Source organism: Vipera ursinii (assembly GCF_947247035.1).
Source record: "Vipera ursinii genome assembly, chromosome: 2".
Taxonomy (NCBI): Eukaryota; Metazoa; Chordata; class Lepidosauria; order Squamata; family Viperidae; genus Vipera; species Vipera ursinii.
In genome coordinates, this window is record NC_139513.1 from 204,288,334 (window position 1) to 204,303,499 (window position 15,166).

The following is a 15,166-nucleotide window of genomic DNA, read 5'->3' on the forward strand; positions in this document are numbered from 1 at the left end:
GTTCCTGCTTGTGGTATTGGGCTTTGTTAAATGATGTATCGTGTTAATTTAGCCATTTTTAAAAATAAATTAAGATATCCATACTTCCAACTCCACAGCTGTGAATAAAGAGCAAGCAACAATGAATCAGGATCAGAGTAAGGAACACAACTGCCAAATTCACATATGGGTCTTTGATTTGCAAATGCAACGAGGGTCAATAGAATGATAAAATCAGAATAGTTTTCTGCTATTTGGCACGTACTAAGCGTGGTGTGATAAAAAGTACTTGTTTAAAACATGTTTCTTCTTTTGGGTTTTCCTATCCATAAAAATATGTGGAACAGGGAAAGAGGAGGAATGTGTAAAAAAGTAGGGTTTTTAGAGGATGGTAGCCAGCATCTTCGCTTTTTCATACTCTCTCTCCCATCATCCCCAACAACCCTGAATACAAACTCTGCCCCTTAAGTCCCCGAGAACTATGTCATGACATGGATACGATGCAGATTTCACCTGGATGTCATTGTAATTAGGAGCAGACACCAGTGTTCCTATCTGAATATTCATGTGGATGAGCATCCGAATATTTAAATGATTTAAAATGTGGTGGGTTCTTTTTGCATCCTGTGTTATAATTTTAAATTTTGTGCTTTGCTTTGAAATACTATTCTCGATATGGGAAACTATGTGCATTCATAACTGCATATCTATACATAAATACTGAAATATGCCTAGGGCTATTTGCCCAATAAAAACCAATAATAATTTTCTAGTGTCACCCGGCTATCACTGAGGCAACATAAAGTCTATCTTCATTACTGTTGCATTAGTACCACAGTGGTTGAATGATTCTAGAAGATGCCATAATTAACTGGTATGGATTCTCCCTCAGATAAATTCATATGTATCCTATATGCCTAAATGTCTATGGAGATTCTCAATTGTCTGGGTCATGGTTGTCCCAAAAGTGCTTTTTCAAAAGGCAACTGGCCTTTGTTTTTCCTTGCTTTCACTTCTCATCCAAGCTTGTAAGCCGCCCTGAGTCTTCGGAGAAGGGCGGGATATAAATGGAATTAAAATAAATAAAAATAAGTTTCTTCAGTTCTTCAAAACGTGGATGAGAAGCGAAACAACTTAAAGGAAAAACAAAGTCCAGTTGCTTTTTTAAAAAAAGCACTTTTGGGACATCCCATATGCCCGTGATAAGCTGCATGTACATGTATACATGTATATATCAATCTCCATCCTCCAATTAAAAAGCATATTTTCAATGATTAATCTGTAAGCATTAGAGCTATCTCTTTCTGTCAAGATAATTGTGTGGCTTTTACCCATCTCAAAGTTTTTAAAGCAAATGCATCTGAGGTATGAAGAGGATAGAAAATTCTTTTAGGACTAAAGCATTTGAAAAAGAAATGATTTTTTTTCTTCTTCTCCAGTCATGCTTCTGATAAAAAAAAATAAATAACATTTCTCTGTTCAGCAGTTAGCAGGGAGGTGACTGAAGAAAGTTTCCATTAACACAAAGAGCAGATTTCTTCTTCCCTCACCTCAAAATTTAACTGTGACCTGCTTGGTAGGGGATAATTTTCATTCTTGGGTATATATTTAATTAAGAAAAGGTGGACATATATTTATAAAGTTGGACATAATTTTGGGTGATATATTACTGTAGCTAAAATATAATTTCAAAAAATGAATTGGGAAATATTAATGCCCCGGATATAGAGCTTTGGAGAGCATAACATGTTGCAAACTTGATGGTTCCTCAGAATTGGTCCAATAAAGTTGCTAGCCTTGTATTTAAGTCAATTTGGAAATTTGTTGTAACTTTATGGTCTCTGAAGCCTTCTTGACTTTATACAAGGGTGGGTGTGGGGAAAGGCAGCCAGAAAAATGCTAAGGACAAATTTTTAATCAATTTCTGTTAATGGCTACACTCAAATATTATCCATTAGTGAAACTGCCTTTTCTCAGTAAAGATTCCTTGGATAGAAAAATATTTCAAATGTTTATCATTTGATGTTTTTAAGAGGCTGAGGCTACTACAGTCTCCAAAGCCCTATGAAGATGGCGGCATGTCATATGCTTGTTGTTTGTTTTAATCTGCTCCATAATTAGGGTGGTTAGGCTATTTTTATAGTACATGACAGTCTTTCTTCCCAGGCTAAATTACAGGGGATAAATGGGTTGCTTGTAGAGGGCAGGCAGGAATTTTGGTGCTAAGGATAAAGCTGACCTTGCCAAACTATGTTATCCATCTGGGGCTCAATGCACAATTTAGGTAATGCCCAATGATCTATATGGGGTATTCAGCTACGGAATTGATCCACATTGAAATAACCGGAATGAAACTTGCAAAATCCATCTGGATACTTCTAGAGGTTGGGGCTTAGTCATTTTAATATAATAGAAGCCAGAAGATTTAATACAGAATGAAAAGTTTATGTTCTGCTAAGTAAGATAAGCGCACTGCAATAAATCACCGCTGGATGATGAAATCTTCATTTTTCTTTTATTAGTCGACAAGTAGAAGTAAATACCTTTCAGTAAGAAACTGCTTCCCTCCCCTTTTCCTCATGTGTTTCCTCTTTTCTTCAGTAAAGAGGACATCCCCTGCTTTAATTGTCAAACGTTAAGTTGTCCAAGATGTTTCTGTGCCTTTTAGTTCTGATGCAAGTGAAATCATAAGCACACCAATTAAGAAGCACGAGATATAGGCACAGTTAGTGAATCCAATGCATTGTAATGTGTTGAAACTCTTTTGACTTGGAAGTGGGAGAGCAGAATCAGAATCAGACAATATACTATATATCACGGGTGTCAAAGTCATGATGTCTCGTGACATATCACGACTTTTTCCCCATTGCCGACAATGGGTTGGGTGGGTTTTAGCATGACACATCTGGCCTGTGGGCCGGCAGTTTGACACCCCTGCATAACACTGTGACACCTTCTTCTCCATAAAACACTACTCAGAGGTCAGATTGAGGTTTCTATTGTAGGAAGTTCTTGTTAAGCACAAACTTGAAAAGCCTAAAGTCTGAACTGGCTCTCATCTTTAAAATTCTTGCTTCTTTGGGGTACTTATTTTTTGGGGGGAAGGTAATCTTTTAGAGGAGCAAAGAGCTTAGAACAACATCGTGGGCTCAGGACTGCATGGCCAAGATGGATGACGCAGGACAACAGGGTTCAGCATAACTTCCTTTATTGATGTAGCACAGACTTGGCAAACAAAGGGGCAACTGCCCCTCTTATATACCTAGCCATGTATACTTGGAACCAATCCCATTGTCCGGATTTCCCACCAAAGACTGCCCTGCCAATCCTGACAGGGCACCTTGCCACCTGGTGGTGTCAGTGGCTATCTCTGTGAACATCTCCTATATACATATATACATAACACCCCTTCCCCCATACAAAAAAACAAATAATAATGGGAACAATAAACAACTAATGGAATAAAACCCGCAGTGTTGAGCTTGATTTTGTTTATTATTACCCTAGCCTCAAGACCTTACATAGCCCTTGAGATACGCCGGTGGCCTATGGATCCTTGCTGACCGTTTCACTGCTTGCCCCGCATTCTGGTCACCCGGATCAGCAAGGGCAACTGAGTCTGCAATGTAGTCATCCCTTGGGACGCCAACAGGGTCCTGACTACCAGCCAGATGTTGCTCTGGAGACATATTTTGAGGCTTTTCAGGTTGTCTCTTCCTCAACTAGTCAATGTGTCTCCTCACCTTGTGACCTTCCTCCACCTCTACAATGTAAGATACAGGCCCCGTTTTGCCCACTACCATCCCCTGGATCCAGGTAGGCCCTAGACCATAGTTCCGGGCCCAAACCTTTTGACCAATGTGCAATTCTCGGGTGGTGTCCGGTTGCTCCTGTTGAGCTGATACTCTGTCTGGGTGTAGTCTGTCCAACTTAGTAATGAGTCGCCGTCCCCAATGCAACTCAGCAGGGCTCTTGCCCGTAGCTGTACATGGAGTGGTATGTTGTGCCAAAAGAAACTGAGCTAACCGGTGATGCCAAGCTCCACTGATGATGCGCCTCAATGCATCCTTGGTTGTCCTCACCATTCTGCCAAACCATTAGTTGACGGGTGGAAAGGCGCTGATGTGACGTGTCTAATCGAGTTGGCTCTGGTAAATGCCTGGAAATCAGCAGATGTGAATTGTGGGCCATTATCAGAGACCAAGACATCAGGCAACCCATGAGTGGCAAATAGTCCTCGCAGCACTTGAATTGTCTTTGCAGTGGTCTTGCTAGAGACTGGGACTACTTCTAGCCATTTAGAGTGACTGTCAACCTCTACCAGGAACGATTGCCCCTGAAAAGGCCCAGCGTAATCGATGTGTATCCTAGACCATGGGGTGTGAGTTGCCTCCCATTTGTGAATGGGAGCCTGTGGCTGTTCTGGCCTTGACCTCTGTCACGTGTAGCACCCCGCTACCTGCTCCTCTATGGCCTGCTCCTCTAGGCCACCATAAATAGCTCCTAGCTAGTGCCTTTGTCCTTACTATGCCAGGATGCCCCTCGTGTAACGATTGTAAGACCCTTTCCCTCAATTTCTCTGGAATAATAACTCTACTATCCCACAGCAAACATCCTTTATGGGAAGACAACTTGTGTCTCCTCATAAAATATGCCTGGAATTCCAGCCCCGGGCTCTTGTCCTGCCACCCAGATGCTACCCATGAGCTGACCCTGCTCAGTACCTTGTCTGCTGTGGTGCCAGCAGCAATATCCTTCACCTGTAGATGACAATCTGGAAGATCTTGGATGAGTAGGATCTACTCCGCTGGTGCTGGATCTGGGTCATTGCTCATCATTGGCAACCTGCTTAATGCATCTGCATGGCCCATGTCCTTTCCCAGTTTATGGACTAGTTTGCAAGCATAAGCAGATAGGAAAATGGACCACCTCAGCATTCTTGGGGAAAGAATTTGTGGTGTTTGTTTGTCAGTTGTGAACAACCCCAACAATGGTTTGTGATCAGTAAAAATGGTGAACTCCCTGCCATACAGGTAATCATGGAATTTTTTTACTCCTGGCACAATTGCCAGTGCTTCCTTGTCAATTTGTGCATAATTCCTTTCTGCTTTTGACAGAATTCGGGAGTAATATGCAATAGGCCTTTGCTCCCCATTTTCCTCTATATGACTTAATACAGCACCCACCCCATAAGGGGATGCATCACACGCGATGCAGACAGGCTTATTTTCTATAAAATGTGTGATGGTAGAATCACTAAATAACAGTTGTTTAAGATTTGTAAAACTCTGTCCGTGGACCTTGGTCCAGATCCATGGAGTTTTCTTATCTAACAGCCTGTGTAACGGTTCTGCAATTGCTGCTTTGTGGGGTAAAAACGTGTGATAGAAATTAAGTAACTGCAGAAAAGCTTGCAATTCAGCCTTATTTGTTGGGGTTGGAGCCAACTTAATTGCTTTCACCTTAGAGTCAGTGAGGTGAATACCCTTGGCATCAATCCTGAACCCTAAGAACTCAGTGGATGCCACACCAATGCTGCACTTACTTTTTTTAAGTTTAAGCTCAGCAGAGTGAAATCTGTTTAAGACAGCTTGCAGCCTGTCAGCCAAGATCTCCTCAGATTCCCCAGTGATGAGGACATTGTCAAAATAAGGACATACACCAGGAATGCCCTTCAGAGTCCTCTCCATCACTTCCTGAATAATCCCAGGAGCTACTGAGATACCAAACTGTAACCGGTTAACTCGGAAAGCTCCTCTATGTGTCACTATTGTTTGAGCATCAGCTGCTTCCTTATTCACTGACAGCTGCTGATATGCTTGCGCCAAATCAAGTTTTTCAAAGAGCACGCCACCTTGGACAGCAGCAAGAACTTGCCGGACCGACGGAACCGGGTAAGCATGTGGATTTAAGGCTTGGTTTACCATAGCCTTATAATCAGCACATATTCTCATTTCTCCATTTGCCTTTAACAGAGTCACAATTGGAGTTTCCCAGTCTCCCCCGTCCACCGGTTCTAACACTCCCTGCTCCACCAGTTTGTCCAGTTCGCTCTCAATCTTATGTTTGAGGGCAAATAGGACTCTTCGGGGCTTGATCCGAAGTGGTGGGACGTTTGGGTTTAGTTTAAATTTAATGGGAGGGCCTGTGTACTTCCCCAGCCTGTCATTGAATACATCTGCAAATTCATTACAAACGGATTCAAGATGTTTGGCTGGATGCTATTCACTCCCCCCAACCAAATGGCCAGGGCATCAAACCAATCCAGCCCTACTAAACTAGTTCTCCACCCATCGGTCACCAAAATCTCTAAGGGACCCTTAATCCCCACAGACACAGTGACCTTTCCCCTGATTTTAATAGGGGTGTGCTGAAAATCTGACAGCTGTAAACTGGTGGGCTTTAAAGGAACCCTCTCCCTGCTCTGATCACAAATTCTTTTAAATGTCTCATAGGAGATTATTGAGACTGCAGAGCCGGAGTCCAGCTCCATCGTGCAAGGTACCCCTTGCAGATGGACCTGTATTGTTATTTTTGGTTTGAGCAGCTGATGGTCTTCTGTGTGAGACACGGTCCGTCTGCTCTTTCCAGGGACTGAGGGATCGTGCCGGGATTTGTGCCGAAGGAAAACAGTACCTTCAAGCTCCAATGCCGTAGCTTGTAATTCGTTCAGGCTGTCTCTGCTCTGATTCCGGCAGACGGCTGCAATGTGTCCCGTCTTGCCACAGGAATGACACTTTACGGATCTGAAGCAGCAGGTCGCACGCAGATGGTTTCCTCCACAGCTGGCACATTTCTGGTTGGATGTGTTGGCTCCCCTCAGTTCCTTGCATTCGCAGCTGCACGCTGTGCTCTTTGTGGCTGATGATTGTCTCTGCTGGCCCCCATTGTTGTCCCACCGTGGTGGATGCTTCCCGGGTCTGTGCTGTACCACATCTACCTCTGCCTCTCCATCCAGGTCACCGCTTCCGCTGCTCGAAGCACACTCATGATGTATGGTCACTCCTGAGCTGCTGCTATTGTGGTGTGTGTGTTTGTCAGAGTCATTGGCTGCCTCGTAAGCCATCACCTCATCTAAAACCTCCCACAGATTCATCGGTGGCTTTGTGAGGATCCTTTATCGGCATTGCTGGTCTCTCAGTCCAAACACCACTCGATCCCTGATCCTGTCTTCCAGATCAGGAAATTTACACTGGCGAGCAGCCTGTCTCAGCGCCGAGACGAATTGCGAGGTTGGCTCACCCGGATGCTGGCTTTGCTGGATGAATTTATGCCGCCAATAGATTGGAGCTCTCACTGGCATGAAATGCTCCTCCAGCTTCTTTTTTAAATCAGCGTGAGAGACATTTTCAATGGGCATCGGCGAGCACAGACCAACAGCCACATCATACATGTCCTGACCGCTTAAGCACAGAAGCTCCGCTGCTTTCATTTTATCTTCTGTGATCTTGTTGATCATCAGGAACCCTTCGACTCATCCCAGATGCGCTCCCCATCGCTCTGGCTCGTCTATGTTGAAACAAAATTTGCTGGTCGCTCCAAATTTAGCCATGTTGCACTGGTCCTAGAATGCTGCTTCGTTAGGAAGGTCTCAGAATTTTTTTTCTGCCTTTCCTGCTTCAGAGTGACTTCAGCTCTAATTGAAACAGCATCCCACACTCATCGCCACTGTTAGATCATGGGCTCAGGACCGCATGGCCAAGATGGACGACGCAGGACAACAGGATTCAGCATAACTTCCTTTATTGATGTAGCACAGACTTGGCAAACAAAGGGGCAACTGCCCTTCTTATATACCTAGCCAGGTATACTTTGAACCAATCCTATTGTCTGGATTTCCCGCCAAAGACTGCCCTGCCAATCCTGACAGGGCACCCTGCCACCTAGTGGTGTCAGTGGCTATCTCTGTGAACATCTCCTATATACATATATACATATATACATAACAAACATCATGATTTGCAGCGAATAATGGAAAGAGCCTGAGAGAGATACCCTCAACTACTTTGATCATTACTACTGGAAGAAGAAGATGGCTATACTACACAATGCTGCTAAGGTGTTGCATTACAAAAGGAAAACATCGTGATGTTTTGGAAAGAACGTCAAAGAATCTCTGCAAAAAAATCAAAGTTATATAAAACAGATTGCTTTTTATCAACAAAAATCATGTGAGCTACCCTGAGAAATATTTTAACTAAACAAATTTATATGTTAAATATTAAGTCAAAGCACTTATGTAAGTAACCCATTTTTTCATTCCAGTCCATTCCAGTAATCAATGGTTTTGTAAAAAATAAAGCCCAGTGCCTATGTATATATGTGTAAGGGTACATATGCGTAAGGGTGCATAGATAGATAGATAGATAGATAGATAGATAGATAGATAGATAGATAGATAGATAGATAGATAGATAGATAGACAGATGGATAGATAGATAGATAGATGAGAGAGAGAGAGAGATGCACAGAGTTAGGAATTTTCGTACATGATATGAGACAGCAAACCACAAAACTCTAAGAAACTGGACCTCAGTGCCTAAACCAGACCTTGGTATTTGAATTATCTATTCCTATCTACCCACACTTGAGATTTGAGGTTAAGATTACTCTCAAATGCATTATAAGACTTAAAACATTGTAAGTCTTAAATCATATGGTTTAAACAATTTATGGTTTTTGAAAACTTTTATTCATTGGAAGAAAAACAAGTTCCAGTGTTCACACATATTTCTAAACAGCCTATCAATAGGCATACTTAAACCATTTCTGCTAGTAAGAAGAATCAAGAGGAAGGAATGGGTAGGTATACAATAGCTGAAAATATTGTTTATGTATTACTAGTCTAAGTTCCAAAGAATCCTTGCTTTTTGTGACATATGTATACAGCTGTTTTCCCCCCACCTAATTACAGGTATATTTTCTAAAAAATAAAAGGCCATATATCAGATTTTTGGGTTTGTGCTTGTTGAAAGATCAGCCGTCGTCTTTAAACATTTCATTTCTTCCCTTTACACAGTAATGGATTTTCTTCAGAGCTTTGCCATGACTGGAAAGTTGGGGTAAATGGTAGATGACTTGGATAGCTGTGTGGCCTGCTATGCCATCTCCTCCATATGGGACTGATGATATTTAGGCATGATTACAGACCTTGGGCCATTATCGCGGTTTACAGCGAAAGTGCTCAGATCAGTACTTACACTGCTACTGGAAGTGGAGAGAAGATGGTTTTCTTTTTCTTTTTGCTCTCCCCCCTTCTTTTAAGTTTTCATATGACTGACGTTTTCACTAGCAAAGAAGTTGACTTCTAAAGAAGAAAACTAAAAAGTCAGTGATCATCTATCCTTTTTTATATATTTGTGTGCATGAGTGGTATGTGTGCACTGACTTCGGATGGAGCTGGTAGTTTTTCATATAGTATTTCTCGTTAATTATTTCCAGTTGTCTTTTGGGGAACCCTATGCTTCCATGAGTTAGTGTGTTTATTGCAAAAATAAACAATTATGAGCTAGAGCCAACAGGTCTGCACTTACTGTTTTCCTGTAATCTACAGATCTTTCCTCTCACTTTCTTAATTTCCCTTGTGGCAACTGGATCTCCAGAGCTGTTTTGCTATTCTGTGTGTTTTATCTTGATTCTTTCATAACCCCAGATCTTATATCCGATGTTCCCTGATTTATTCTGTTTTTTTTTAAAGCTGGGTCCTTTTTCTTTCACTAATACTCAGCCATCTTTGTAAAACCTGTTTGCTTTTCAGTTTGGTATACTGTACTCCAGTTTAGTCCCTGTTGTGGGGTTGAGGGTTAGAGAGGATTGAAGATACTTAAATGCCAAGGGATACACGTGCAATGAACACCCTTGAATCTCTTTTAAAGGTGCCAGGTATTGATATATGACCATTCTTGAGGTAGCCCACTATACAAGTAGTCCTCGACTTAGAACCACAATTTCTGTTGCTAAGTGAGACATTTGTTAAGTGAGTTTTGCCCCATTTTACGATCTTTCTTGCCAGAGTTGTTTAAGTCAATCACTGTAATTGTTAAGTTAGTATCACGACTGTTAAGCCAATCTGGCTTCCCCATGGACTTTGCTTGTCAGAAGGTAGCAAAAGGTGATCATATGACCCCAGGACACTGCAATTGTCATAAATATGAACCGGTTGCCAAGTATCTGAATTTTGACCATGTGACTATAGGATGCTACTATGGTTGTAAGTGTGAAAAATGATCATAACTCCCTTTTTTCAGCGCGATTGTAACTTAAAATGGCCATTAAATGAACTGTTGTAAGTTGAGGACTCCCTGTAGTTTCCTTGATAATCTAGTTCGTTGTTTATTGTGACATCCTGATTTAGCTTTCTGGGTATTCAAACTTAATTCCTGATAGCACTTTGAATATATGCTGAACCTAGTGTGCTTTGAATTGATATTTAAAATGCTTGTGCACATGTATGCATATACACACACAAACATAAGGTTAGAGACCCAGGTTCTCTCAGAGCAAAATTGGATGGGATTCAACATCTGAATTGTCTCCACTATTTACTGGCACTGCCAAAAATATGCATACTTCCACTCCCATTCTCTGGAGTAGAGGTAGGCAACTATGGCCATTTTATGACCTATGGACTTCAATTCCCAGAATTCCTGAGCCAGCCATGCTTGTAAAGTCGCCATAGTTGCTCAGCCCTGCTCTGGAGGAATTTGCTGGTATAAATGTGTTACTAGCATGAATACTACCAGATATTCTGAGCCCAGATCTTTTATTGTCATTTTTGCAGTTTCAGTCTTTTTATTTGCCCTGTGTTTTAAAGACTGCTTTTATGGAAGTTTTAACAGATGGGTTAAAATAGCTGGGACTATAAACGAAGGAGGTAGGTTATAAATCTTTTAAGTAAGCAAAGAACAAACCAGTAAGACTCAAGTTACGTAGTTATCTGTCTTGTTTTGTATAAGACCCCACCATGTGGCTGAAGGAAGGAAAAGTCTGCTTTATTAACAAATGACACAGAAAATGGTGACCAACTCCATCTTAGCATCTGCCTGTTGGGGAGCTAATATCTAACTGTCTAATTCAAGTCAACAATTGCTTTTGACTTGAATTAGTGCCAATGCGTTATTAGTGCCAACTTGAGCTTCCTTCTTTGCTTCTTGCAAGCCTCAGTAAAAATTGCTACTGCTATTTCCCTCATAATCATCTGTCTCTTTAAAGCCACATGGCAAAAATTTTGGCCTGAGCCTTTTTTAAAAAAATGCAAAGTAGCACAAGAGCCTTGGACGCATGGAGCTGTATCACAGCTAGCTGTTGTTATTATTATTAATTACATGCCATTGGTTAACTTTTTTGCAGAAAAAGGATTTTCCAGATGTGCTGAATTAGAGGGCAGTGTGATAGTGACAGGCCTTCTGAGAAACAGCATTGTAATTAACAGGAGAGTGGGGAGTGTAATTATACAGCCTGCTCTTCCGTGTGGCAAATCCCTTTCTCTTTATGCGGGGAAGGTAAAAGTTGTTTTTTTATTTATTTGTTTGCTTGTTTTTCAGCCTTGTGGAAGTAAACTCAATTGCTCTCTTCAGTGATCTGGAGCTAACATTCAGGACAACCACAAGAATATATGCTTAGGGAAACTGCTGCTAGACATGATTTCCATGTGTTTGGAATCAAATGAGTTAGATTTATGTACATGCTCTCTGGAGGGGAAATGTGTTTTTGGTTTGCTTCATGCCGTGGTTCAAACACATGGGACCCTTTAGATGGCAAAACGTGGGTGATTCAGTGGTGGATGGACCTGATCGTGATCATAGGAAGATTAATTTGAAAAATCCTCAAGTTACATGCTTAGACTGGGTTTCATTACATGTTATTCCCCTCCCTTTATGGGTCTTCCCTTGGAAGCATGCTGAGATACAGATTCATCTTATTTCCTCCTCCTTTGGGTACTTAATTTATTAGATTTGCATCCTGCCTTTTATTCCCGAGCTCAAGTTGGCATACATGGCATACGCCAGGCCTGGATTGTAAAGGGCGGGAGGATTGGCTTTGAGAGTCAGGAGAAGGAGCTACTGCCAAGGCAATGGTCACATAAAAGAAATCTGCATCTGAGGCAGAACTGTAATGTATGTAAATGTTTCAGACAAGCTGTTGAGTACTGGGTTTTTTGCAAGCTGGAGACGAGGCAAGAGAGTTCAGGCAGGAACACTATTGAATAACAGGAACTGAACTAGTAACCAAGGCTTCTACGCAGCTACTTATACTGCTGGCCACTAGGCAGCGGCCAATAGGCTTGAAGGAACCTATTTGCCGCCCTAGAGCCAACCAATGGTCGTCCTGGAGACTGCATGTCTAAGCAGCCTGCGACCGTTACACAGGCTCCCTGATTAAGCAATCTCAAGCAGCATTCAAAGACACATGGAAACAGTTCAATACATTACACAAGCCCTTCCCTAATTCACACAAATATAAAGGGAGGAAGGGGAAGAGGTACACTGCAAGATTTTGTAACTCTAGGAGACTTGCTGAATCAGGGAGAGGAGTCAAAGAGGGAATTAGTCTGGAATCCCTATATGGCCACAAGTGGGTGAAATCTGCCCCCCTCCCCCCCACCCCCCACCCCCGCTTGCACATTGTTGAACCTTATCTAGTCTCACCCAGGTGCAAACTGTCAGTCTGAGAAGATTCCTGTGTGTAGGCTTGAGCAATAAAACAGCTAATTGAACTCTTCATGTATGAGCCTGGGTATTTGTGCCTGACAATAACTTTACAATAAAATTAGTACTGTGACTTTGGTTTTCCTAGTCTGGACTACTTTGAAAGGCTGAAACTATTAGGCAAAATAAGCATGTGCTTCAGGCACCAATGGAAGGGAGCATCACAGAATTTTGCCTGCCCTTAACTTTTTCTCTGCCACATTTCACCTTAGGGGTTTTTTTTGTAATTGTCCCTGCCTGCCCTGTTTGACTTTAATCTGCATTGTTAAAAAAATAGTTTTCTTTGGCATGTTGATTAAAATTTAAAAATGTGCTTTCAAGATGTCAACTGATATTAGATTTGTTTCTATCTCATGATGTGAAATTTTTATTTCCATTGAGGGGCATTAGCGATGGGCTGTGCTTAGGGAAATGAGAAAATGTGGCTTTTTTCACAAGCTTTGAAAACAAGGATCACTGCGTAGAAATAGCAATAGCACTTAGACTTATATACTGCTCCACAATGATTTTACCACACTCTCTGAGCTGTTTAGAGATTCAGCATATTGCCCTCTTCATTTTACTGACCTTGGAAGGAGGGAAGGCTGAGTCAACCCTGAGCCAGTCAGGGTCGAACACCTGGCTGTGGTCACAGTCATCTTCTAACCACTGCACCATCACACCTCTAATTTACTCACAGCAATTTATGATATTCTATTTCCTTTCAGAGAGGTTAGATAGAAAAAGTGCCCTACTCAATTTTGCTGAGAAGCAATAATGCATAATGGCATTTTGTTCCCAGAGGTCCCTTAAAAAATAATCTAGTAATAATAATCAAGGCAGTAACATTTCTTTTAAAAAAGGAATGGGGAATTGTCAGGCTTTGAACTATTTCCTGGAACCCAATGATAATGTGGATTGCAACCAAGACCATGATACAGCCTTTACACAAATCATCAAGAAGCATAAATGCAGATTCATTAAATTTCTGCCCCATTCCTTCATGGTGCCTACAACTGTATCACAAGATGTAGATTTGTGTTTTACTAAGTCACAATTTCTGTTTTGAGTTGTGAGTGACCACTGGCCGTTTATTATCAAGGACTTTACTTCAGAAAGCCATAGTTTAGATTTATTTTCCAAAAACTCACTTTTGTTGTTTATTTTGTTCATTTAACTTTTATCATACAAATGATACCACTTAATGTAGTCTTTCAAGTTCATGTGAAAAATATGGAGACTCAATTCTTTTAAAAATAAATTTACACATTTGATTTTATATATTTTCATCTAAAATAAAACATATGTTAAAAGATGTGCTCTTGAGTTTTCCTTTGTAAAACAAAGTTATAGACAAAAAATCGTTATCCTTATGAAACTATTCGATGTGCTCTTTTTCTTGGTTTGTCCTTTAATTTTTTCCAAGAAAATATGGTCACTGTAGTTATTGTGTAAGAGTGTTGCATTATTCTTCAGAATCAATCACATTCAATGTCTGTCATTTCTTCATTTGACTTTTAATTTATTTTTGAATTTGGTCAATCTGCCCTTTTTCCAATGGAGCCCCATCCCCCACCCCCAGATTTCTAAAACCTTAAAAAAAAACCTTCAGTTTTTAAAATTGGTGAACTTTTGTTTTGTGATTTGGGCAGATCTTTCTGTTCCACAATATGTTTATGTTTGGGATGATGAGGCAGGAACTTTGGCTCCAAAAGGACACCTGGAAAGAGACACAGGGCAGGTTGTAACTGGGCATACAGGCTACTCCATTCCACTTTGAACAGGATGTTCCTGACTCACCAGTGGAAGGCAGATGTAACCGTGCACCTGGCTAGACTCCAAGCCATCATCTCCCAAGCAGGTATAACATTGCGGCTGATAGGGACCAAAGTACACATCTCAAAATACATGATTTAAAGTCTTAGTACCAGCCACTGGATGCTTTGAGATGAATTTATGAAAGCATGGAATATTTAATCCTTTCTTCCTACGTAGGGTCACTTGACAGTGAGATGGGAGGCATATAAATTTATTTAATTAATTAACTAAATGTCCCAGCCCATAAACCCAATGGGAAACAAACCCCTAAAATTAAAATAAAAGCAGCAGAAGAAACCACGCCCATTTAACTAGAACTATATATCTCTCCATCCACCCAGCTCCTTCTTTTTCATTGAATTAGTAATTTTTTTTCACATGTCAGTTTATTTAGTAGTAATGCAGCATATACAAAGATACAAATGTCAATATTCATTTTGGTTTTTCATGTGCATTAATAATACTCTGTACTTGTTTTGGGTTTTTTTATTACACTTTTTATTTTATTTAAAAGAAACATACATTTCCAAAAAAATTGTTAGTAGAAATGAACAGATAATTAATGAGTCTATAAAATTATTGCTCAATAGAACATTTGTAAAAAAAAATACCATGCAGAGTATTAAATTGTTTTTATCATAGAAAAAGTATAACATTTTGAACTTAATGCCCAAATCTCCAGG